Source organism: Micropterus salmoides, unplaced genomic scaffold (assembly GCF_014851395.1).
Source record: "Micropterus salmoides isolate LMB-PRFRI ecotype aquatic unplaced genomic scaffold, ASM1485139v1 Ms_hic_scaffold_10, whole genome shotgun sequence".
NCBI lineage: Eukaryota > Metazoa > Chordata > Actinopteri > Centrarchiformes > Centrarchidae > Micropterus > Micropterus salmoides.
The window spans coordinates 16135055-16161388 of record NW_024040041.1 but is presented as its reverse complement, the minus strand read 5'-3'; the positions used below and the strand labels follow the sequence as shown (position 1 = coordinate 16161388).

Here is a 26334-nt window from a genome sequence, read left to right as displayed (position 1 = left end):
TGGTGACCCCTCCACATCATACAGACCATGTTTTTAGTCTCTCTTACACACAGAATCTGGACCCCTGCATCCTGATGTAATGCAGTTGGTATTCAAAGGTTGGGGTGGGGGTGGGGGTGCACCAGCTCAAGATATTAGTGAAAATAACGGCACACTCACTCACTCTCACCAATGTACTGTCACTTAAAAATCACATAAATTCATATTTCATCTGACATCTTACATGAATATAGTCGTATTCTAAGAAAGAAAGAACAATTACCTTAAATAGCAAAATGGCAAAAGGAAACACTTGAAGAGGAGTTTTGTCATTTCTCCGATATCAACGTCAACTGTGCTGCTCCTTGTTTTGACAAAACAACAAGAAACAATCTTGTATTTGTCCGCCCATTAACAGTACGCCTGGGTGGAAAGCAGAAAACGTGCACAGATGATCACACAGGCTGAAGTGCTGACTACCTCCAGACGCCTCCTGTGCTGTTACATTAGAGCTGACAGGCAACATCTTTTTCATATTATCCTGTACAAAATGAGACTCTGAGTCAGGGAACTCTGAGTCAGGGATGAGATATCAGGGAGCCTGACCTGTGCCACCATCTCATTTTGTATGGTTTTAAACTAATGGTCAGAGCTGATCACATTTGGTAGCAGGGGCAAAAAGACCACAAACCAGAGGGACATTTATAGAATAATGTGCCAAGCAGGAAGCAGTTAGTCTCATCACGACAGTCAACATCTTTACAACATCTGCAAAGAGATGGGGGTGAAAAACTGAGACAGATGTTTTCTGCAGTCGTGGGTCTATTTACTGCCGAATCAAAACAGAGAGCAGTGTTTCAACCATGTGTATGTGTGTCTGATGCAGCATGTTCTCTGGGTACATTACTGCTATGGTACCTCTCATTTGTCTTCTGTCATTTGTCAGCACAGACATCTCTTGTGTTGCCCTCTCTCTCACAGATCCACAAGCGTCAGTATTTTTGTTCATTCAGTCCTGACCCCGTGACCTCATGCCCTGACCCATAAAAACGGTGCCCTCTGTCCGTGGTTTTCTCACGCAGATCTCTTTCACTCAAATACTACAACCCTAAAGATGCACATGTTTAAGTATTTACAGAAGTCCTCTGTAGGAGGATTTTGTGAAAACTGATGGGACTGTCTGACTTGTGTGCTCATTTCTTGTCTTTCGCCACCTGTGACACACGTGTGTCTCCTCACTTAGCCCAAATGCACATAAACGTGTACCCTTTGTGCAAGCACACACACACACACACACACACACACACACACACACACACACACACACACACACACACACACACATACACGCACACACTTAATAAAACAAATGTGTTGTGAATCTTCATACGTCACACAAAGCTGCATGGTATGCACATTCTTGACCATGCAAAGACACACAACACACACCCCTCCTCTCTCTCTAACTGTTTTAACAGATGTATGTGTGTGTGTGTGTGCGTGTGTGTGTGCTCTTTCAGATGATCTCAGGCTTCTGTAAATCCTCTACATGACGTAGTAAAGTTTATTACAACACAATTGGTCTGTATGCTAGCAGCTGGGTCAATCATCTGGACTGCTGCAACTGTTTCATACTGATTTGTGTCAACCAAAACATTATACCATGTTTCTGAGCTCCAGAGCTCATGGAAATATCCTTATCAAAGTTCAAACTCATAATGGACACACCAAAGAGTAACAAAGTCTTGTCTTTGTATGCATGCTTCAGCAAAACTCCATCTCCTCCCTTTTTCCCCCAGCTCACTAATCCTGATGCTGACTGTTACCATAGCAATGGCTTTCCGTGTACTTCCTAACAAGCATAGTGTTATACCAATCAGGAGTGCAGCAGGACTGGAAAGAACAACAAAAAAAAGACCACAATGTGTTTGTGTGCGGTCACCACCAACAGAGAGAGAAAATTCAGGCCAGGGAGAGGTGGGAGAGTACAGCAGAGATATCTTCCCCAAAATGCGGCAACTTCCATAAAACAAGCCAGTGACATGTCTATGTCTCTGTGTGGCTGTGGAACGATGATTTCACATACTGTACCTCTCTGTCTATTCGTCTGTCTACACGGCATAATATTTGTGTTACACGTTAATCTATATTACACGTTAATCTATATCCTGTTTTCTGCTGTGTAAGCCTCCTGACGTGTTGAGAAGGTGTCCAATTAATATGCATTTAAAGGGCAGCTACCTAGAAGTGCTTGTGAATGATGCAAGTTCAGTGTGTGTGAGGATGTCGGCACCACAACCACTTGCGCAGACATAAATGAATACAAACACATGCAAGATGTAGAAACGCAAATTCTGCTGGCAACTTAGGTACAATTGTCTGCTTTGCTGAAATATTTAGTCATGTTGCAGCTGTGTTAACATGCTGATATTCTTGATTATAACTGTAGGTTTATGTATCTATGTAGAGCTGCAACTAATGATTATTTCCATGAATGTGATTGATGATATAAGACCAAGAAAAACAGCAAATTCCCACTTTTAAAAAAAGAAAGAAACAATGAATCGATTCTCAAATTAGTTGCAGATTCATTTTTGGTCCTTGTGTGTGTGCGCTTCCAAGTTAAAAAAAGGTTTTAGTGAGAAAGTGACACCTGACACTTTATCTTGAGCTTTAGTGTTAATGACACATCCGCATAACACACCTAAGTGCATGTGTGTGTGCGCAAAAGGGAAAGAGACAAGCGTGGAGACAGAGCACTCACACCTCAGGTGTGTGTTCAGGTAAGATGATCCATGTCAAACGGAGTCATAATGTTCTTGTCCTTGAAACGTCTCTTCCTTTAAGACAGACTCCAGCGTCAATCATTTATTCTTGCTACCATCGTGCCTACAAGCAAATGATTGAGCAAGAAAGGGAACAGAAAATTGTCTGAGAGATGATAGCTAAGAAAATGACTGAACAGCGGTCAGGCCTCAATTTAATACAATTTCCTCTGCTGTAGTCGCAAATAGGTGAACTGAGAGCAAGATGATATGTCTCTAAAGGGTTTTTTACACTCTGAGGTTTAGTCTGGGTCTCTTACAGCCTACTTCAGTTGACTTGGCTTTCAATTTCAATTTACCATAAATACTTAAATATGGTTGCTTGATGGATAATAATTTTGGTTGGATGAGGACGGCAGCCAGGGCAACAGTTGATGTAACTTTAAACCCAGGGTTTTTTTGGGCAGGCTTAAGAGTATAAAAGGCTGACTAAATTGTTGAACGTGGCTCAAAAGTAGCTAAATAATGAGTGATGTGCTCAGTGACAGCAGCATTTCTCTCCAACGTCGGCCCTTTTGCGTTTTCAGGACCAACTACAACAACAAAACAGTACACTTACCAGGCTTATATACTGTCAGTCATGGTCAACAGTAATGGCGTATTAAGGCCTGAACATTGGATTTGTAACAACCCAACATGACTCAACTGTAACATTGTTGTGCTGGAGAGCTTTAGTAATGAAATGAGCGAAAGAAAATTTTCATTGGTTCATGGTTTATAGTTTGTGATACTGAGTTAGAAATACAGTAAGTGAATAAAGAATAAGGGTGTAAAAACACAACCTGAATATCTATATATACTGCATATTGTATGTTGTCCCAAGACTGTATATGCACAGATACAGAGGCAAAGAAAAAAAATCCTGGGGGATGAGTGGCCATAAAACGGAAGAAATATACAGGCAGTGTCATGTAACCTGGGGAACATACACACAAACACACACAAAACCCAGAGTGGGGAAATTTATTGTCCAAATGTGCAAGTGATTATAGTTGCAAAAAAGATTCATGCCTACCCACGTTTCTACTGTGACCATGTGCATGCCTGTAAATGTTTGTGGAGTCTGTGTAGAGACTGCCAAACTACAACTAACTGTCCCTTTGACCTAAGACAGTATATTTGCCTCACCTCTCTCTCCCCTCCAACTTCCTCTGCTCTTTAGTATCATTCAATCTTCAAATCCTGCTCTGCTCAAAGTGAAATGATATGGAAGTGAATGCACGACAAAATAAAGCAGTATGAACCATGCTGTGCAGCCCGGTGCACAATGCCAAGCAACTATCTTCCACAACTCTCCCCCTCTTGTGTGACTCAACTACCCTGCAAACTTTTGCTTTCCCCACTCCCCTGCCTCACTGAGGGGGGGGGGGGGGGGGGGGGGCCCACTTCCTGAAACTCCTTCCAACAAATCTTCAAGGCTGTTGTTGGCTGCTCTCAGCCTTGGGTTCCCTCACTCTAAAATGCTGCTTGCTCTCTGTCTCACCATCTCTCCCTCATTCTTTTTCTTGAAAACAAAAAAAAACATGTCACAGCAAACTGAGTCAACTTTTACATCTGTTAAAGACAGACAGACACCAAGACATAGAATTAGTAGAAGTAATGAATCTATTGTTTTTTTTTAGCAACGACTGTTCACTTGTGGTTAATGGTTTCATTGCTGATTTTCCCCTCTGCGTTTGTTGTGGTAATTACACTGCACTGACTGTCAAAGCTTCTCGCCAGACACATGGACAAATGACTACTACACATGAGACTAGAGGTCGACCGATTAATCGGCCGATTTTTGGCATTTTTTTTAACATAATCGGCATCGGCCAATATCCAAGTATATCAAGCCGATTATTAGGCAGGCGCATCTGTGGGCAGCCTAGTGTTGTCGTGGAACACGTGTTTGACGTGCGCTGCCGCTAGAGTCATTTTCCAGCCGAGTGAGCAGCAGACCTCATCCAGTGCCTAAGGAGCTAACGGTAAGGATTCAATTCTTATTACTCCTTTATATTTAATTAAAAACTTTTGATATGTTACTGCCAACTTCGAAAAAAACCCTGAATAAGACACATGACATTCGGCTAATTTGGATCGTAGTTGAAGTTGCATTATCACAGAAGATTTTGCTATCATGTCACAATAAGTAAGCAATAATTTTGCAATTACAGAGTGAATCTGAGACTTTTATTTGTTCTGTTTGTGTGTCTTATATATAGGAGGGTTGTCACTCAATGCAGAGAAATAAGTAATAAAAAAGAGACCAACGCACTATAGGCTAGTGACACACTGGCTTTGCTTTGCTAACGGGTAGCTACAGACAGACCCGGTGCTAATACGGCACTGGAACCTTAACGACCGTTATCTACCGCACCGAATCGGTGCAAATAGAGGTTAAAAACCAAGCAAATATCGGCCAAAATAAATCGGCAGCATTAATCGGCCATCGGCCGACCCGGATTTCAAAAGATCGGTATCGGCATCGGCGTGAAAAAAACCATATCGGTCGACCTCTACACGAGACATAACATGCTGTTTCACCGTGCAGTGTCAATACTGACCCTGCATATCTGTGGTAGAACAGCTTCCTTTGAGATGAACAGAGATATCCAGTTTTTTCAAGACTAACAAGGTACCAATCGAGTGACAGAGGAAGGTTTCGATGCTACAGCTCAAACAGAAGGTAGCTTATTGTTAGTCCTGCTTTTCGTTTTGCATTGCTAATGCCATTTGGCTCATCCTGCTAAACCTTCTTTCCATTCTTTCATTAGAGTCATTAAAGCCTGAGAGAAATAGAGAAACGAGAGACCTCTAAGCATTTCCTGGGCCTTTGCTGGGCCAAGCGCTGGGATTTCTCCATACAGGTCACCAAAGCCAGAAATGAACAAAGACATACACACACACACATTTGAGATTTAACTGATTGGCCCCGTCACTGCTCGTAGAAATAGTGCCTGAGTGCCGCTCACATATTGGCAGGAAAAACCTAAGTGAAAACAGATTTTGTGCAAATGCAGAAAGCAGAAGTTGAGCGTCCTTGTCTTGCTCATAGGGACCATATGAAACCAAAGTCGATCACATCTTTCAGGAGAGACAGAGCGGACGGAAACACATCCTGTTTTCCATGTCAACATGGAATAATCAAACAGTGAAGTGAAAAAATAAAACCAAAAATGTATCAAATGACTATCTCGAGCATTATGCAACCAACTGTGACAATGAGTATGTGTAAATAAGCACAGGAAGATGAGATTTGAGTGAAAAAAACATTCCCTCTGGAGTATCATTTCCCAATGGATTCAATATCTCTAATTCAAAGGTATTCAGAAAATCTCCCACCCAGCTGTCTTTATTCATCTATTTTTTTTATGATTTCTGTGGATTTCCTGTTCAGCAGAGTCCACCGACAGACCTCTCTTACTCTCTTTGACCTCTAACAAAACATCTGGAATGCTTTCAGCTAGCCATGTTCTGCCCTCAGGACACACACGCATTTAATAGATAGACATTCACCACACATGCTTGGAAGGCTGCAGAACGGGATGGGAAACTTGCACGGCATCTACAAATGTAATCTGAAACTGGCAAAACAGCAAGAAAACAAGTCTGGGGTGAAAGCGTGTCTGAGCTGAAGAGAATCTGTTCAAAGAGTTGACTCACTACCTGCAATCTGTTAGCTAATTTAGTATTTTTAACAAATCTCTAAGAATACTTGGAGTGTCGGAGATAACTTGAGTTTTTAGGTTAAAGCCGGTTATTATTTAGTCTACTAAGGAGGGGTGTTGGTGAGGCCTAATCAGCTTGTTTACACTGATAAAAAAACAAACTCATTGACTGAATAGTCTGACATTTTGGGAAATACACCTGTTCTTTGATTCTCCTCTCTTGTCTGTACACCAAATATGAAATTACTGCCAGCAGACAGTTAGCTTAGTTTAGCTTAAACACTGGAAACAAGGGGAAATAGTAAGACTGGCTCTGTCCAAAACTTTTAAAAAATCTGCCTACCAGTACCTTTAACATATTATATCTTATTTTGTTTATTCTGTACAAAAAACAAAGTTTAAAAATTACATGAAGTGTTTTTTGTGAGGGTTATGCGCTGGACAGAAACCATTCATATATACATAACTCTCTGTAAAATCACAACTTATCTTTTTTACAGTTCAATTTATTGATTTGTTTCTTATCAGACAGAGCTAGGCTAGTTGTTTACCTTTTCCAGTCTTTATGCTAAGCTAAGCTAACCAGCTGCTGGTGTTAGCTTTGTATTTACTGTGCAGACATGATGCTGGTATTCATCTTGTCATCTAACTCAAGAAAACATAAAGCTTTATTTTTTGGAAGTAAAGAAATTCACAGGTTCCAGCATTTTTAATGTGAATATTTGCTTGAGGTTTTGGAGTGTTTTTGGACAAAACAGCTATTTTAAAATGTCAACATGGATTTTGGGAAATTGCAATGGACTGAAATTTCACTTTATCCAGACTAAATGTTACCAAACCAAACACAAATATCTATAATAAAATAAGTGTTAGCTGCGGTCCTAAGTAAGTTCTGCAGTTCAGTGCAGTGTAGTCCAAATTCTAGTCTGACAGATATTAGTACGAGGGCCAGCTTTCATGAGCCTGAAAGCGAACCTCAGTTTCACTTCATACCAGCCAGGAGGTATAGGAGCTTTACCAAGTCGACAGAATAATGAGATACATTTGAGCAAGACAGGAGAACCTCACATAGTAATAGAACATTACTCCCTGTAGATCCACCAATAGAAACCCCCCTTAGAAATCACATACCATTAAGTCCATATTTTGAACCAAGAACAGCATTGCAGAATGTGCACAGTCCTTGCAGTAAGTAGAAAGCAAACAAAGATGGTGATCATGATGTCAACAAAGTCGTTGTTGTTACTCTTTAATCCCACGTGTGGTGGAGGAACTGCTTACCTTCTTCGCAGCCTTTGATGGGGACCTCCTGGTGGGCTTCTGCACCTGGCTACTCGGTGTGACCGGTCGCTTGGACACGGAGCCGTTCTCTCGCTTCTTGCTGGGGGGAGGGTGGGACCGAGGATGGGGGAGAAGAGGGGGAGGCTGGGGGAGAGGAGGACGAAGGAGGTGCAGCCCCGAGGACGGCCATCTCCTCTGTGGCTGTGAGGCGCAGGCTGCGCAGGCTTTCATGTGTCTCGTTGTCCACCACCAGCAACCTGGTCTCATTGTCCACAGCTTTGATCCGCTGTACCACCTGAGGGATGGAACGGTATGGCACGGTTGTAATTTACTGGTCAAAAACAAAGAAAGAACATACTGTAGGTGTCGGTGAGCAATAACTGTGTGAATAATACATAGTCAAATCACAACAAAGAGATTGTTATTTGGTTAACCAGTCTCTCTAGAAGCAGCAGTCAGCGCTAGAACATTTTTACAAAGTATTCAAAATATTCACACTTTTCTTCGAAACGTGCCTGTAAGAGTGGTGATAGAAATATACAAACTCTGACCAAAATGTCAGTCTGTATGTCCTGTAAAATGGCAATTCATCATTTAAGCCATTCAAGCAAAAATAACAAACATTGGATGAATCCACCCTCTCAAATGTGGGAATTTGTTGCTTCTCCTTGTCTTAACACCACAGAAAACTGAATATCTTTGGTTCTGACAGAGAGCAAACCATTTGCTGAAATGATGGACTCTAAGAAACTGTAATGGCATTTTTCACTGTTTTTCATCAATTAATTGAGGAAGATTAGGAAAGAAAATTATTGTTACTTGCAACCCCAAAATATAATTCAGACAAGAAGAGCCCTGCTCTGAATCAATCCTTCACAGAGGTTTTGTCAGAAGCAGTCTGTAACAGTTGAGATGTAGGCAAACATCATTCTCTGACAACACAAGCAACTGAGCAGGACCATGATGCCCCATCATCCTTTGTGTTGACCAAAACTAAAGCACCAGGGCAGCTTTATAAAAGAAACCAGGACTAAACCTCAGCAGAAGAGCTTCAAACACAATAAAAATCGATGGGTTTGTTTTTTTTATATCTCCACTGCTGCAAGGTTACAGAGAAACCTAATACACACAGATGTCATTGCTGTGTCTGTGAGCTTGGTAAAATCTGAGCAAGCCAAGACCACATACAAACAGAGGTGGCCGATGGTGTAATGTGCAGTGACAGATTTATATTTAGACGTTTCTAGGTATCTACAGGATTTAACAAGTAAACAGTGACTTGCTGATTTTCCCAAAGAGAGAAGATAATGCCTGGAATAATCTGGAGCCGAACAGTCGTCTCAGCTTACCTGATGTCCTTTGTCAGTGCATACAAGATTGCAAAATCATCAAAACATTATACCTACTGTATATGTATATATAATATATGCCATGTCATATACCATACCTTCTATCCCAACAAAGAGACTGTGCAGGTTAGTCACATGAAATGGCTCATGTGATTGGAAAGTGTAACTATGGGAGAGACAGGTTTGTAATCAAAGTTACACCTGGTTTTATGTGGGCAAACTGTCCGGGCTAAAAAGACCAATGTTAAAAAGTTAGTGCACAGTTGTTTTTTTATCACGCCAGGAGGAGCGTGGTGTGGGTGCATGGCTGGCCTGTTGTTATTGAAACCGTCCCATGCCACCGTGTCAGGCTGCACGCACCAGCCTGTGTGACCTGTTGATATAGGCCAACCACCGCACAGGCAACTAACGCTCGTGCTGTAACAGAAGGTAAAAGTACAAATATGCACATCTACTTGCCTGGTGGTGTGTCTCCTTCTCCACGTTAATCCCATTCACTGCCACCACACGGTCCCCGGCGCGCAACCCCGACGCTTCTGCAGGAGAGTCAGGCTCCACTTTGCGGATGAATTGTCCGCTCTTCCCTTTCTCGCCATGCAAGTGAAATCCATACCCGTTCTCCGCTTTTGTCATGATACAAAGTCGTGGTTTCCGCTCGCTGGCCATTTCCTATTGTCGTTTAGAACCTCTTGCAGTGTTCAGTTCAAGGATAATAATTAAAATACAACGATGAGAGTTTAAGAGAGCTTGCGCGGGGCTAAACTTCCACGGAGCGAAAACATTACTGCCCGATACGCACGCTTTTCCCCATTTTAGAGAAACGCACAAAACAAAAAACAAAAAATGTAATCCGATGCTAATGCACTTCAAAAGAAGAATCCAAACTGTTAAAATGCATGCGCAAAGGGCAAACTTTGAGAAAACGCTGCGACCAGTCCTCCAGATCGTTTGTCTTGTGTCAAGATGCAGCGCACTGCTGGCGACTCCAAAACTGATCCGTCGCAGCGCGCACACACCTCAGAGTCTCCAACAGAGCATCATTAAAGATACTGCAGACGTGTTAAAGTCGAAAAGATCAGCGGGCGCTCTCTTCTCCCTCGACATTTATCCATACCAACCGGCCGGAGTTCTGCTGTAGTTTGCGTAGGGTTAGCGCCTTGAGCGCAATAGCACCACCTCCCTCTTACCCGGCTACCTGTTTGTTTCTGTGAGAACACTGAAATATTCAGGACAGAGACGGAGGATTCAAAATAAAACAATACTGCCCCTGGATGGTACAAAATGGCCTGCGAACAAACCGATAAATGTAAAAGAGTATTTCAAAGTAAGCAAGCAATGTCATACAGTTTTGCGCACTGAAGCCTATAGCCTACTGAGTTTTTTTGAAGATGGACCATGAAATAAATGCGGTGAATGCGGTAAATTGAACACACCTCTTCTTTGTTGAATTAATTTTGTTCATTGATCAATTAACGAGATTATAATTTAAACCAATTTAAACCCTGTGGAGACCACTCCTGCTTATTTTGGATGCACTTATCACCAGCATTTCACGATAGTACAACTAAGAAAAAATATGATACTTATTAGGCCCACTGGTGGTGCTGTTGTTGTTGTTGTTTGTCACATTCACAAAAATAACGAGTTGTAGGCCTATATATTGATATTGTCAACGACGATCTCAACCCCATTAACCATTAATTTAAGGTAGCGTTGTAGTTCCCTACTTTGGCCACTCGAGGGCAGTGAACCATCATGATTCTATGCACACTCAAGTTAACAGTCCACTTCTCTAAAGTCAGGGCAGACGCAATAACATACTGATTCTTCCGGTCAAAACTAATCTAATCTGATATTGGATCCACGGCTTGTATATGTGGATAGACAAACGTTTCACTAAGGGCAGAATTTTCCTGGAGTGCATGACATGGCGTGTTATTAAGCCTAAGTATATAAATAAAACAGATATTGCTGACATCAGTAGCTACATGACTATGAATAGCCTACCTCTAAATAAATTATGATGATAATAATAATAATAATAATAATAATAATAATAATATAACAACATTCAGACAGAATTTAGAGTCGGGATCTCTAAAACTAAAGAATGACGAAACTGGTAATTAAGTTCTGTTTGGTCACTTATATTTATTTTGAATGTATTCACAAGAACTGTTTACTATTATTTCTACCTTGCTGCCGGGATGATTAGCTCTACAGGTCAGGCTGGTCTCTTAAATTGTTATTAAAACATCACATTACTGACAGATTATTTCAGCCATATTTGTAATCAGTTGTTGTTGAGCATCATATGTCGAGGAATAAATATTCAGGTTTGTAATATGTAAACATCTGTCCTTCATACTTTGATGGACCATAAAACTGCAATGAAGACCAAACAGACAACCTCAGGTTTTTTTAGCCTTGTGTCAGATCTTCCTGTCCACAGCGATGGCGTCGTTGGCTCAGAGCATCATTTCCTCTATCATGTCCTCTGGGGAACATACACAAGCAAATCAGTGTTTGTCTGCACTGGCTCCCTCACTTTCATTTTTTTTTTTTTTACCCATACGCCCACTCACTGGTAGATAGTCTAATCTTACCATTTGATACATCAGTTTCCAGTCAATCAGGCCAGGAAGGATCATCCTTTTCATGGGTGGGACTTGAATTCAATTTCAGCAGAGACAACAAAATGACAACAACATTGTTTAATGTTGTTATTGTTCCTGCTTTGAGGTTTACTAGAATGGAGTTTGCATGTCCTGAAAATGTGACAAATCCATTTCTTTGTCCCCACATGAATCAACAGCAGTGAAGGTGCAAAAGATTAATTGCTAAAACTGGCAACAATTTTGATTCTTGATGCATCATTTTGAGTCTTTTTATTAAAAAGAAAATAAGAATTTTTTTCTAGTTCCAGCTTCTCAAACATGTCTTATGTGAATAATAATGTGAAGACTGTGAAAAAAAATGTGATCACTTTGGCCTCTGGCAAACTGAAAACAGACATTTTTCACTATTTTAAAATATTTATTATTATTATTACATTAAAAAACGGTGGCATGACACATTTTTTATGGTGCACATTACAACATCTGCGCTGGGATGCAGTGAATAGCTGCATTAAAGCAAACAAAGATTCAAAATCTCAGAAACTCTGTGGGGGTCAAAGTAAGACATAGAAAGAGACAACAAGACAGATGCACATAATATTTTTCTCTACAGATGTCTTGCCCCGCCCTCCTCTCTCCATGTTGCACATTCTTTTCTTGAATTTCGCAAAAACATTTTCCTGCCAAACATTGTTTTCTTGCCAGGTTTCGGACCTGCCAAAATGCGGACAGATGTTCTCCAGCAGTGCAAGAAGTTTCTCATTCACAATGGTATGTATGTCTCAAAGAGTGAAACAATCAATTACAAGATTTCCATGAAATAATGTGGCACGTGCACTCACTCATACACGCACACAGACTCCCACACGCACAAACCTGCATTTTGAACATCAGTTATTGCAAGCACATTAATCATGTTTGTCGAGCCTTGATTTTGGTGAAAGAGCTCTCAATCATGCCGTTGCACTCTATATATGTCTCTCTCCACACAGAGAGATTTAAATACTATAGAGTGCCACATAATCATCATCTTAGATACACATTCTCCTGCTCTATTTCCCCTTCCCACTTCATTGTCACATCAATGTTTCTCCTCTAAAAATGGTGGTGGGGGGGTTTGAAAGGGAAGTTCCTGGATACAAAAGGGATGTTTAGCAAATGTAAAGAATAACAGATGGGGAGTGATACTACGACCTTTGTGTTCTGTAGGTTGTCTGTCAGCTTCCTAGTCACGCACACACACACACACACACACACACACACACACACACACACACACACACACACACACACACACACACACACACACATATTGTAAGACTTGTTTAACAGCACCAGCTAGGCATTTGGCTCCCCTGTGTTTATATTAAGGAAGACAGTGGATGCCATTAGGGGAGGATCCCTGGGGGGAAAGTCCAAGTTTAGTCTTTGTCACAGCTTCACCTAAATGGCTCATGAGTCAACAAACACACAGGACACACACAACCAACTCAACAGACAATGTTGTGTGAGAGCTCCAGGTTTTTTTTAGGCATGCGACACAACAAATCTCTGCAAAATTGAGCTGTTCTCGGATATACGTGAATTTACAGTTTAGCAAGAAAAAAAGGATTTTTTTTTAATGGATGTACACAACTTATAAAACAATACATACAGACTAAGACTCAGAGAGGTAGGTCTAAATTTATCCAACAATCCCTGACCTCTGCAGAAGATGTGATCCCTCTGTGTGCCAAGACACATCCTGACAGCTCTCACACCACTGGCACCTGTATTTTTGATCAATGTTGTTTCTTTTCTTTTCTTTGTTGGATCTGCGGGTTCCAAGCATTTCAAGTGTTTTATATGTGCATAATTTGATGTGGAAAAAGCCCAAACACGCTCTCTGCCACGTGCTTTTGACCAGGTTTAATTGCTACTGACATGTACTCCCTGCTGCGCCTCTCCTCCCACTGAGGTGTATTCAGTTCTACAGAGTCACCAAAATATCAAATGGGCGTAGCTGAGAAAGAGACCTGTGAGAAAAATGCCACTTTGTCTGCGCAAAGCTCCAGCATTCATCATGCTATGATGTGGACTGATGCTACGTGAACAAATATGGAACATGACAGTTTACAGTCCTAAAACCATCATCACTGGATTACTCTAGTAGTTGCAGTCCAAAGTCTCTAGGTCGCCGTGACAGTATTATATTCCTGCTATTATATCAGGCTTGTAGCGCTGCACGCAATTTTCTTGAGATGGTATCTTAAAAATGACTTTGGCTCTTCCCACATTCTTCCCACAGTCTAATTCCTTCAAAAACACATATGGAAATAGAGAAAGAGGTAAACAGATACTGAATGACAAAGAAGGCTGGTACATCTTAGTTTATTTATATACACATATCTTGGCTTTGTTTATTGGAGCAAATTTCACTTATGCATTATTGAAATGGACATGGCATCCTATCTCTCCCCCCTGGCAGAGGGAGGAAAAGACACTGTCGGGTGGAGAAGGGCACAGCTCTCAGCTTTAATTAGCCACACAGGGAAACCCACTCCTCCGTCTCTTGCTTCTGATCCCCCCAATACTCACTCCTCTATATGCATACATTTCGAGTCAAAACCCAATGCAAACTGCATGAGAAAGTGTTTTTGACCTTCATGAAAATAATTGAACTGTTGTATTGCTATAGTGCAACAAAATATCATTACAGTCATAAGCCCCAAGCAGTAATGCTGCTCAAATGAGTTGAACTTCACAAGGCGAAGCTTTGCACCATGCGTGATATTTGATAAAGTTGTGATTATTGACTTCACTTGTAGTTGGTCTGCACATAATGGAGTCTTCATTCAGGTGCAGCAAATTCTGACATTTATGTCTATACTGTATTTTAGGATCCTCTATGCATTAACAGAATTCACTTAATACCACATCTCAGTGAATTTGTCTGTTACACAAGACACACTGTTGTGTGATACACCTGGATTACAAGGCAAAAGTGTGCGTTTAAGCTGTGTTACAACAAACCACATTAATTCTGCTCTGTAAATGCTCTGCAAGGCTGTGCTAAATGCTGATGTCAGTATGCTAACATGCTCACAATAACAATGCCACCATGCTGATGTTAAACAGGTATTTTACATGTTCACCATCTTAGTTTAGCATGTCAGCATGGCAGTACACACCATTAAGGTCACAGAGGTCCTCAGATGTGTACATAATAAAGATTGTGAAATAACTGCCTAAAAATAAATTTACTGCAAAGATATTGTACTATGCCAAGATTACTGACTTGCATTGAATCAGCATCATTGCTTATGTGTACTGTCTGTGTGTTTATGTGTGTGTGTGTGTGTGTGTGTGTGTGTGTGTGCTTAAGTGGATAATCCTGTCCTTACTACAAAATCTTTAATCAACACTGTGGTTCTTTGATTATGTTAACAACTTGAGGAAACCTGACAGACATCTGAATCCATGCACAGTGTGATTAAAGGTAACTAGAGAATTTTACCTTGATCACTTATAGGTCAGCGCCGCTCATAACCAGACATCATCTGATGGATTGCGCCTGTGTGGTTGGTCTAGTTAAACAGTGACCATTCATCATGATGCTGGCAAGTCAGTTTCTCTTGAGTGAATTAACTAGCTTGCTAGTCAGCTAACATTAATTACATCCATCCAATGGTAGATGTATAAACTTTCAATGAAAGTTGAAATGCTTTTCTTTTAATTCAGTTTGTGTAAAGGGTTTAAATCCATGTTAAAATGATACCCCCATGAATTTTTCTATTTTCATTTCAAGATTTACATATAAACATCAGTTGACCCTGTGTTTACTTTCTTCACTGGGACAGACGAAAATAAACAGACTCTGTCAGTCAAAGCTCGGCTTTGGGAAAGAAAGATTTATGGGACAAGAGAGAAAAAGAAAGAGAAGGTAATGGAGATGAGAGAGGAAGAGCTGAATTATGTCCCTGTTCTGTTTAACACAAAAAACAGACCTGATCCACTTCAAACAATGTATTTATCACTGAGATGTATTCTTTGATACAGTGGAACCTAAAGCCTCAATTTAACAACACTGGCATAATCATGTTTATGTACTGTTTAAGACACATTTCTGTTATCAAATCTAAAATGAGGCAAACTCAAACAGAAAGATAAAATCGAGAAGGTGTATGTAATTAGTTATTATAATAATAGTATATAATAGTAAGTTATTTTTAATACTCTTTGGCTGAAGAGACGAGTAAGGCGTCACAGAAGACAGGCAGTGACTACAGAGTGTGAGAGAGACAGAAGAAAAGTAGATGGTGTCTGTAGTGTGAATTCCCCTTTACTTGAACAAACATTGTAAGGAATCATTTTCAGAAGTTTTGATATCATTTTAGCCTCTTCTGTAGTGTGGATCATTCGTTGCAACATTTTAACCTGATTCTCATGTATTAGGCTGCTACTTGACACTACTTCCCACTGACATGGTTTTAAAGGTATTGTTCCAATTTATGCATCCGAACAGCCTAAGCAAACTAAGTTTTTGGACCTTTGTATTTCTAAAACCCTGTGTAATTAGCACTAAACACACTGTCCAGCGGAGGCTGATGGGAATATCATTAGTTTTCCTAGAATATGGTCACCAGTCACAATGAATTTTTTGCCTAACGGTGGCACAAGGGGAACATTAGGGTTTATCCTTTGGGGACCATGAATGTCTGTACATTTCATGGCAATTAACTGAATAGTTGTTGAGATATTTTTGTTCCCCTCAAAGCTGTCGGACCCCCCCCCAACACACACACCAACACATTCTGTTCTATTATTTGCCCTTGATTAGTTAATTTAAAATAGATTCCTGGAAGGAGCTGAAGCCTCTACACCAACCGTATAGCCATTACGACTGTTTAAGACCTTCACAATAATTAACCTTGCTTCAGCTTTTGTCTACTCATTATACACATTTCTTGGTGTGTTAGGGGTGTGTGAGGGGGAGGGGTGAGCATTGCCATAGGCTGGGGGAGGAGAAATAGTATTAAGTGTTTATCACAGAAATTTGCAATGTTTTACTAAACATTAGTAAATGTTTAATGAAAATTACATGTCGCAGCTTCATTGATGTATATGCTTGCAAAACATCCACAAATAATTAACACATTTTTATTTTGAAAAAGTCACAGTGACAACTGTCTTTTTTTTCCGTAAACACCTGAAAGTTTTATATGTGCTTCAGCATCACCTCAATGTCCACTTTTGAATTCAGACGGTCCATTAAGAAATATTTTTAGGAGACTCTGAGACCACAACGTGAACTTTTGCACCACTGCGAATTACATGTCATCAAATCAGTGCACCTGACACTCACAAGGCTCAGTGTGCTCAGCACTGGATTCAAGAAGAAAAGTTAAACATTAAACGCTGCAGCTTTGTGTGAATTGTTTATTAGAATGTTAGTAAAACGCACAAGTTTGTCCACAGCTCCCTTTCTGGTTCCAGGTGACCCAGACTACAGTCGTCCACTGTGGTATCAGCCCTGGATCAGCACGGTTGATATATCTACCCCATACATCCACAGAACTGCCTTTTCTGTTCATGACAAGTGCTGTAATTTCATTTAAAAGGGCATACGGGAGTTTCTAGCGGCCACTACCGGTGAAGTTCTAAGATTGCAACCAGGTGTGTGCTTGTTCACGTGCTCACTTGAACTCATGAGCGAGCATAATCCGAAACACAACCACTTTCATACAGAAATCCTGCAATAAAAGCAGAAACACCAGCATGCAGGCTGTGGCTTTTCTCCAGACATTTTCAGGCTCTGTTACTTCAATGTTCCCGTCTCAGAGGCAGATCAACACCGGCGCCGTACCTTTCATTCAGAGCAGCCAGCCGCATATCTGCACAATCCTCCCGGAAAAAAGGCATTGACAGTGGCAATAGACATGCAGGGAGACTGCTTCACACAATATACTGGAAACTCAGGTAAACTCCCACTGCAACGTTACAGTAATAGTTTTATCAGCTGCAGGTTGCACTAATCCATGTTTGTTACATGATCACGGTACATTTACTGCATTTAGCTGAAGTGCTACATCATTAGCTCGCCTGCTGCTTTCAGTAACTATCTTTACTATCTGTGTATCTTTAACTGGAGGTCAGCAATGTCAGCACTGACAAATGTATTGGATGATAACGAAACGAGTAGTGAGCTGGACTGAATATTATAACGAGATTTTGTCATACTTTATGACAGTTAGACTGCAGTAAGTAACTTTACTGTAACTAGTGCATGGCTCTTCCTCTGTGGTGTGTGACCATTTTGCTGCAGTGTTTAATATTATGTGGGTCACGTTAGTTACAGCGACTGAGAGGTGGAGAACCTGTGTACCTTCAGTATTGGTAAAACTACAATAAACCTAAACTGAATGTTACGAAGCAAACAGCGGCAGGTCCAAGCTACTGTTGCGTTAGCTGGCTGCTCCTGGCTGCAACACTATAGGATAATGTTAGTAAACAAAATGCTCCACACATCCTTTCTTTCAGGCTAAATCAACAGTGGTACACAGGATAGTAACACGGGTCGCCTTAGTTGGTGAATTAATGTGGAAAGCGATATAACTTTGCACCGGATAACATTATCTGAACCTGTTTGGTCTGATGGGCTTCAGCACATAAAACTTTATTGTTGTTTTGTATCCTTACGTGGAGCCTGTGTTTTGCTGTGTGCCGGTTGTTTTATGGTGTTAGTGGACTGCATGTCGTTAGCTACCATGTTGTCGCTGTAGTCTGAGAGAGTCTCGGGACCACGCACAGGGCTGAATCCGACCCAGAGACCTCACATTAAAAGCAGAATAGTGGCTGATGCAAGCAACGGAGAAAACAGGTGTGTTCTTCATTTCTGAGTCAGTTTTGAGCCCACTGACAATAAGGCAATGAAAATTTGATTAATTTCATTGAAAAACTTACATATAGTCCCTTTAATAAATCAGGTGCCAATAAAATATTTAACAGTTCCTACAGGTACAGTACTTAAAAGTAGGACAACCAAACTATGAAGAAAAAGGGAGCACTTTTAAAGGAAAGAAGAAATCTATAACCTAAAAAGTAATTATGGTACGATGTATTTCACAGTTACATGTGCCACATACACAATATCAAAGTCAGATAGAGGGATTATTGAAAAACATTAAAAATATATGGGTTACATTCCCAAAATGACAGCAGCACAGTTTTGGGGTAGAAAGCTCAAAGATAAGGGATACAAATCTTGGAGTAATGAGTGACTTGTCAATCATTTATGGAGTAGGCTACAGCAACATTTACTGTGAACATAACAGGTCACGTGCTAGCCCACTGAAAAGGGGATTTAGTCCACCAGGCTGAATGGATACAGCGTATGAGCTGTGATGGATGAAGTAAAATAAACTTTGCTTGTGTCAGGTTTTAGGTACAACAAATGACAATCTTTTCAATCTGACAAAAACGGCGCTAGCTAGATATACACTCACCTAAAGGATTATCAGGAACACCTGTTCAATTTCTCATTAATGCAATTATCTAATCAACCAGTCACATGGCAGTTGCTTCAATGCATTTAGGGGTGTGGTCCTGGTCAAGACAATTTCCTGAACTCCAAACTGAATGTCAGAATGGGAAAGAAAGGTGATTTAAGCAATTCTGAGCGTGGCATGGTTGTTGGTGCCAGACGGGCCGGTCTGAGTATTTCACAATCTGCTCAGTTACTGGGATTTTCACGCACAACCATTTCTAGGGTTTACAAAGAATGGTGTGAAAAGGGAAAAACATCCAGTATGCGGCAGTCCTGTGGGTGAAAATGCCTTGTTGATGCTAGAGGTCAGAGGAGAATGGGCCGACTGATTCAAGCTGATAGAAGAGCAACTTTGACTGAAATAACCACTCGTTACAACCGAGGTATGCAGCAAAGCATTTGTGAAGCCACAACACGCACAACCTTGAGGCGGATGGGCTACAACAGCTGAAGACCCCACCGGGTACCACTCATCTCCACTACAAATAGGAAAAAGAGGCTACAATTTGCAAGAGCTCACCAAAATTGGACAGTTGAAGACTGGAAAAATGTTGCCTGGTCTGATGAGTCTCGATTTCTGTTGAGACATTCAGATGGTAGAGTCAGAATTTGGCGTAAACAGAATGAGAACATGGATCCATCATGCCTTGTTACCACTGTGCAGGCTGGTGGTGGTGGTGTAATGGTGTGGGGGATGTTTTCTTGGCACACTTTAGGCCCCTTGGGCATCGTTTAAATGCCACGGCCTACCTGAGCATTGTTTCTGACCATGTCCATCCCTTTATGGCCACCATGTACCCATCCTCTGATGGCTACTTCCAGCAGGATAATGCACCATGTCACAAAGCTCGAATCATTTCAAATTGGTTTCTTGAACATGACAATGAGTTCACTGTACTAAAATGGCCCCCACAGTCACCAGATCTCAACCCAATAGAGCATCTTTGGGATGTGGTGGAACGGGAGCTTCGTGCCCTGGATGTGCATCCCACAAATCTCCATCAACTGCAAGATGATATCCTATCAATATGGGCCAACATTTCTAAAGAATGCTTTCAGCACCTTGTTGAATCAATGTCACGTAGAATTAAGGCAGTTCTGAAGGGGAAAGGGGGTCAAACACAGTATTAGTATGGTGTTCCTAATAATCCTTTAGGTGAGTGTATATGGGGGTGGTGATGGGGCAGTGGATAAGACACATGCCTTTGGTGTGAGAGTTCTGGATTAAATTCCCACTGTGACAAATCCACCAGTGTGTCCCTGAGCAAGACGCTTAACCCCTATTTGCTCCAGAGGCGTACGACCTCTGACATACTTAGCAGTTGTAAGTTGCTTTGTATAAAAGCGTCAGCTAAATGTAATATAGTTTTTCACTAGCAAGGACCACAATCAACAGGTATGATTAAATGATTTACTGATAAACAAACAGAAGATGTATGAAGCTTGCAGTAGCTGAATAGACATTCGAAAGCATTGTGGGAAAGCTACAATAGGGAAATCCGCTGTAGCGCCCAGGCACGACGGACCCCCTTGTAAACCTATGGAGAGGAAGAAGGAGATCAGGAGGAAGGACAGAGAAAGGGGTGGGAGGGAGGGATGCAGGATACGAGAGTGAAGGGGAGGAGTTAGGACGTGTGGGTATTTATGGAAATGCTGGTGATGACGTGCTTGATGTGTGGTCCCGCCCCTGAAACTCTGCTAATTAGCACCACATATAGAGGAGAACCCTGACCACCGTTTATGTTCAGTCATAATATAGCTACAATAACAATTTGTGCCTAAACCTAACCAAACTGGTGTCATATTAGAAAACAGTTTATTTCTAAAATGGTGATATGTACATTTTACATTTGTAAACTTTTTGTACTTCTTTTGTAATATCTAACCAAAATGTGTACACTCTTTTGAATACAGAAATACAACTTGGTGCTTTTCAGATGTCAGTGACTTCTAGCGTCTTGTTTACATCCATTAAAATAAATGCTTGAATGTCCAGTGTGTAGGATTTAGTTGCATCAAGCGGTGAGGTTGAAGATTGCAACCCACTGACCCTGCAACCCATCCCCATCCCCTTCCAAGTGTGTAGGAGAAACTATGGTGGCTATGACACTCCCTCATGGGAGACATGTGCCTTGAGAGCTCTCTGGCAGAAAGACTTTCCTCAAGTAGATCCATATCAGTCTGGTTTTAAGAGTGCCCACTCTACTGAAATGGCTCTTCTGTCTGTAACAGAAGCCCTAAGGTCAGCTAAAGCTGCAGCCCAATCCTCGGTTCTTATCCTGCTTGACCTAACCGCTGCCTTTGACACAGTCAACCACAGGATCCTGCTATCCGCTCTCTCAGCAATGGGCATCTCGAGTAAAGCGCTCCTGTGGTTCGAATCCTACCTCTTGGGGCGTTCCTACAATGTTTTGTGGCAAGGACAATTATCCTCCTCCCACTGCCTCTCCACAGGGGTGCCCCAAGGCTCAGTGCTTGGGCCCTTTCTCTTCTCAATTTACACCACCTCACTGGGGCTGATCATTCGCTTGCACGGCTTCTCTTACCACTGCTACACAGACGACACGCAACTCTACCTATCCTTCCCACCAGGCGATCCCACTGTCTCGGTGCGGATCACGGACTGTCTATCGGACATATCTGCATGGATGAAGGCTTGCCACCTTCAACTAAACCTCTCTAAGACTGAACTCTTGGTCATTCCAGCCAAGCAATCTATCCACCATAACATCAAACTACAAATTGACTCCGCAACCATCACTCCAACCAAGGTGGTGAGAAACTTGGGTGTCATGATTGATGACCAGCTGTCCTTTTCAGACCATGTTGCTGCTGTACAGGCCATGGTTATCCCTCGCTTCGACTATTGCAATGCCCTCCTAGCAGGTCTTCCAGCTTGTGCGGTGAAACCCTTACAAATGGTTCAGAACACAGCAGCGCGTCTGGTTTTTGATCAGCCCAAAAGGACTCATTTCACTCCATTACTCAGTGACCTCCACTGGCTCCCCATGGCCTCCAGATTTAAATTCAAGTCACTAATGCTTGCATACAGAGTGACTACTGGGTCTGCACACATCTACCTAAACTCCATTATACAAACTTACGTTCCTTCTCGCCCGCTACGCTCCTCCAACGAAAGCCACCTGGCTCTGCCATCCCTTCACACAAAGCAATCCCAGTCCCGGCTGTTCTCATCTGTGACACCACGATAGTGGAACGAGCTACCACACGCCATCAGAGCAGGGGCGTCCCTCTCTAACTTCAAGAAGCTCTTGAAAACTCATCTCTCCTGAGAACACTTCCTCTTATGACACCTCTAACTCCTAACCTCTAACATGTACTTCCTGTGCTCTTCTTCTTCTGTCCCCTACAATGATCTTGTATTGATTGTACTTTTTGTTTTGATTACACTTTTTATTAACTCTTCCTTCCTTCCCTAGGTATCTACCCCATTGATGTGATATGTACTGTGAGCTCTTACTAGTATTTATTGCTGCTCTTACTAGTATGTGTTGTCAGTTGTAGATCTGTAGTTGATGCTCTGTTGATGCTTGTATGTTGTTCCTCAAATGTAAGTCGCTTTGGATAAAAGCGTCTGCCAAATGAGTAAATGTAAATGTAAATGTAAGTAGGAAGGCTTTCTCCCTTCTTTATTCATCTTGGTGCCCAAACCTAACCAAGTAGGAAGGCTTTCTGGTAGAAGGCCCTGAAGGCAAACTCCTCTAGAGTCTGTGTTTGGTTTGTCTGCTCTGGGAAACGTCCACCATGTTGCACCGCCATGTTTCTCCATGGAAGAGGACTCTCTAAATATAAAAGGCTCTTTCTAAGGTAATGAAAACATGAAAAAAAAAAACAACTTATGAATATTATATTCCATTCCTGCCAGTTCTGACAGTAGAGCCCCTAAATCTTAAACCCCTTTAAATTCCTTCCTGCATTGTCACTACATGGACATAAAATTTTTTTGAGACAAAATACTCACTCTTCTCCTCCTCTCATTGACTTTACAGTGTCAGCAAACACATCTTGTAAAGAAGATGAAGACCATAAAGCCAGGTGTAGTCAGTTTCCTGGTGTCTGATTTATGTCACCCAGCAGCACTACAACACTGATGATAGGATGTGTCCCACGCTCAATAATAGCTTCCACTTAAAATGAAACAGACTGATTTACTGGAAGTGATACTGAACCCAAAGCCCGAACATGGTACTGCATGAACATGAACACCTTATAAAAGCTACCTTGAATGAAATGAATTTATGTAAAGTGATGCAACTTCTTGAAGTATACTATAAGCAGATTTTATCGTGCTGTCTCTATTTTTTAATGTGACTGCTTGGTTTTTCTTTATTTACTGCTTGTACTCTTTAAGATAATTTATGTGCTAGTTGTTTTAGTAGAGATAGATAAAAAATATAATAAAAGTCTCTTACAAGTCTCATAAAAACACAAAACACCACATTCGCACAATCCATCTTAGCTGCATCAACTACCAGAAATTGTGATTCGGAAGTTTTGACACTGTCTTAGCTATGAGAATAAGCCTCATTAGCACTGCATCACACATCAGAAATTTTAAATCTTACAGTTTTTAACGATAGTTAAGACAGGAAATGATACAATGAGTGTGTGTGACTCTGGCTGGTCTCAACAAATGTAGAGAAAAAAAATTCAGGTGATGTGTTATAAAGAAAAAAAAAGTCCACATAGGGACGAGGTTGGTGGAAGGATGTGTCAAATAAACACAAAAATTTTACCCAGGAGGCCGCTGTTCATGTCCCGAGTGAAACCAAAAGTCAGGACTTAACTTGCATCCATATTTAACTTATGTTACATTTACGTAATGTATCTTAACTGACGTAACTAATGTAAACATTATTATATATTATTTTAATCCCACCACAATCTTTTTATAAACTTAACCAAGTAGTTGCATAAACAGCGACCATGTGTCAATTATCGTTACCATGACGAAGAAGGTCACCTAACAATGATGATGAAGGTCACCCGACTAATGTTACCATGACCACAAAGGTCACCTGACTTTGTCCTTACCTGCATGTCAAAAATTCATAAAATGTGCCTTCTCTGACCGCATTAAATGACAAGCGAAAGGCTAAAAACGTGTCGTCATGACACGGGAAATGTCCCTAAAAGTGGTGTGCAGTTTTTTTCGCCTCCCATAATATCACGTTGGTCAGGGGTTGGGAACAGGGAGCGCAGGGCAGGCTGTTTGTCCAGCGTGTATGCATGAGAGTAATGGAGCGAAGGGGAGACAATTTCCAGGTTACACGATCAAGGTGTAACAAGAGTAGACAGGATATATAGAGAAAAACGTTGGACTATTCTAAAACAGCAGAGATGTAAAAGTTCACTTTCAAATTGAAAATGCCAACAAAGGAATCTGCCAACACTAAGCGGAAGCAAGCTTCCAAACTGAAGCGGTTGTTGATCACTTGTTGCCCCTACTGGCTGGTTAAGAGGACTGTGGAGTCAGCAGTCAATGGCGGTATAAAACAAAGCAGTCAATAAAAAGAAATTGTGAATCACTGCAACCACTTAAGGTCCTTGAGCATACAGTCATAAATGTGCACAAAAAATATTAGGCTGATTGGTCCAGTGGTTTTCAAGATTAGCTGCGGACAGACACACACAAGTATACGCACACACAAACTCACACGACCAAACACCTGATCCCCTCCCGGCCTGTCTCATTTACAGCGTGGGAGACATTTTCCATCAGTAATAGCCCCAATCCCGGATGGTCTTATTGGAAAAGCTCAGAGAAATGTCTGCTCTGTAACCGGGGTGGGTAACCAGACACACATTTGCCACACATTTGTCCATTGTGGGCACTGGGAAAAAACATCCACTGCAACTGTGGTTTTCTCACCAACTGTCCAAGTAACTAGTGGTTGTTTTCCAGCCCCAGGATTTCCTGGCTAAAATACTTGTTTGCTAACAAATTAATGTCGCTTTTTAAAATCTGTGTGGCAGACATCTCACACATTATAAATATTTATTCTACATCATTTGTTTACTATCACCTCAGAGTTTGATTCTAACAGGCTAACTTTCAATTATCCTCTCTTCCTCCACTTGGGCTGTCCAGTGAGTCTCATATGCTTTACATTACATTCAGAGACTGTGTAAACCACTGTTTAAACAGGTCAGAGGTTGAGGAGGAACACTGGGGATTTAGTCTTGCTTACACATCAAATGTACCAGGACCACCACAATTGAGAACCAACTCCCACGAGTTAGGGTGGGAAAACTAACGAGGATGTGAACAGACACTTGAAATTGACAGAATGTTTTCTGTTGGCTTGAAAATAAATACTTCCCAGAAATAAATCAGTTGTTGTCCCACGAAAAAAAAGGTTTTCTCACCATAACAGAAGTTGGATTCACGTATGTAACTATGGTGATGAGAGAGAAAATTCAGCTTCTTCAGCTTTTACCTTCTTCCACAATAAAGATAGACAAGCAGATAGACCTTCATCTGTCTCCGCTGCTCACATGACCCTCGCCTTGCAGGTCAAGAGTCTCCCTGCAGAGCCACTCCGCTAATGTTGTTGGAAATAACGAGTTACTTGCGCTTTTGGGATTATGTGAGATGAAATATGCCCACTGAGTTGTCTCTAAACTGTGAAGCTTCAGACCTCTGAAAACCAAAGTCAAAAACCGTCCAGAGCATAAACAGGCATTTACAGTTCATGGGACTTTTGCAGATTTGTGCTGCAGAGTAATTGTTGAATCTTTTAGTATTACAAGGAGGGACAAATCAATGTAATGTCTGCCCAGAGATAAAAACTCCTCTGAGGTTTGTTACACTAATTAATTACAAAGTCACAATGATAATCTTTATGGTATGTACTACATTAATTTTTTCATTCAGTTACAAAACAGAAACAAATGTTAGCCTTTCATGGCTGATTTTTCTCAGAATCACCTGAGAGTCAAAAAACAATTCTAGTGTAACATGCTCTTCTCTCTGTTTGTTAATAATACTGGTTCTTTTGCTTGACATTGAGGTTGATGGAACAAAAGCCACATGACCGTAAACATCAAGGTAACCAGAAGCTGCAGAAGGCACAGAGTGTGTTT

At 41.2% G+C, this 26334-nt stretch overlaps 1 pseudogene; it reads right to left on the bottom strand.

Annotated features, from left to right (window-relative positions):
• The window catches only part of LOC119888256, a 36640-nt pseudogene extending 26389 nt beyond the window's left edge, over window positions 1-10251 (bottom strand).
• Window positions 10252-26334: the final 16083 nt, after the last annotated feature.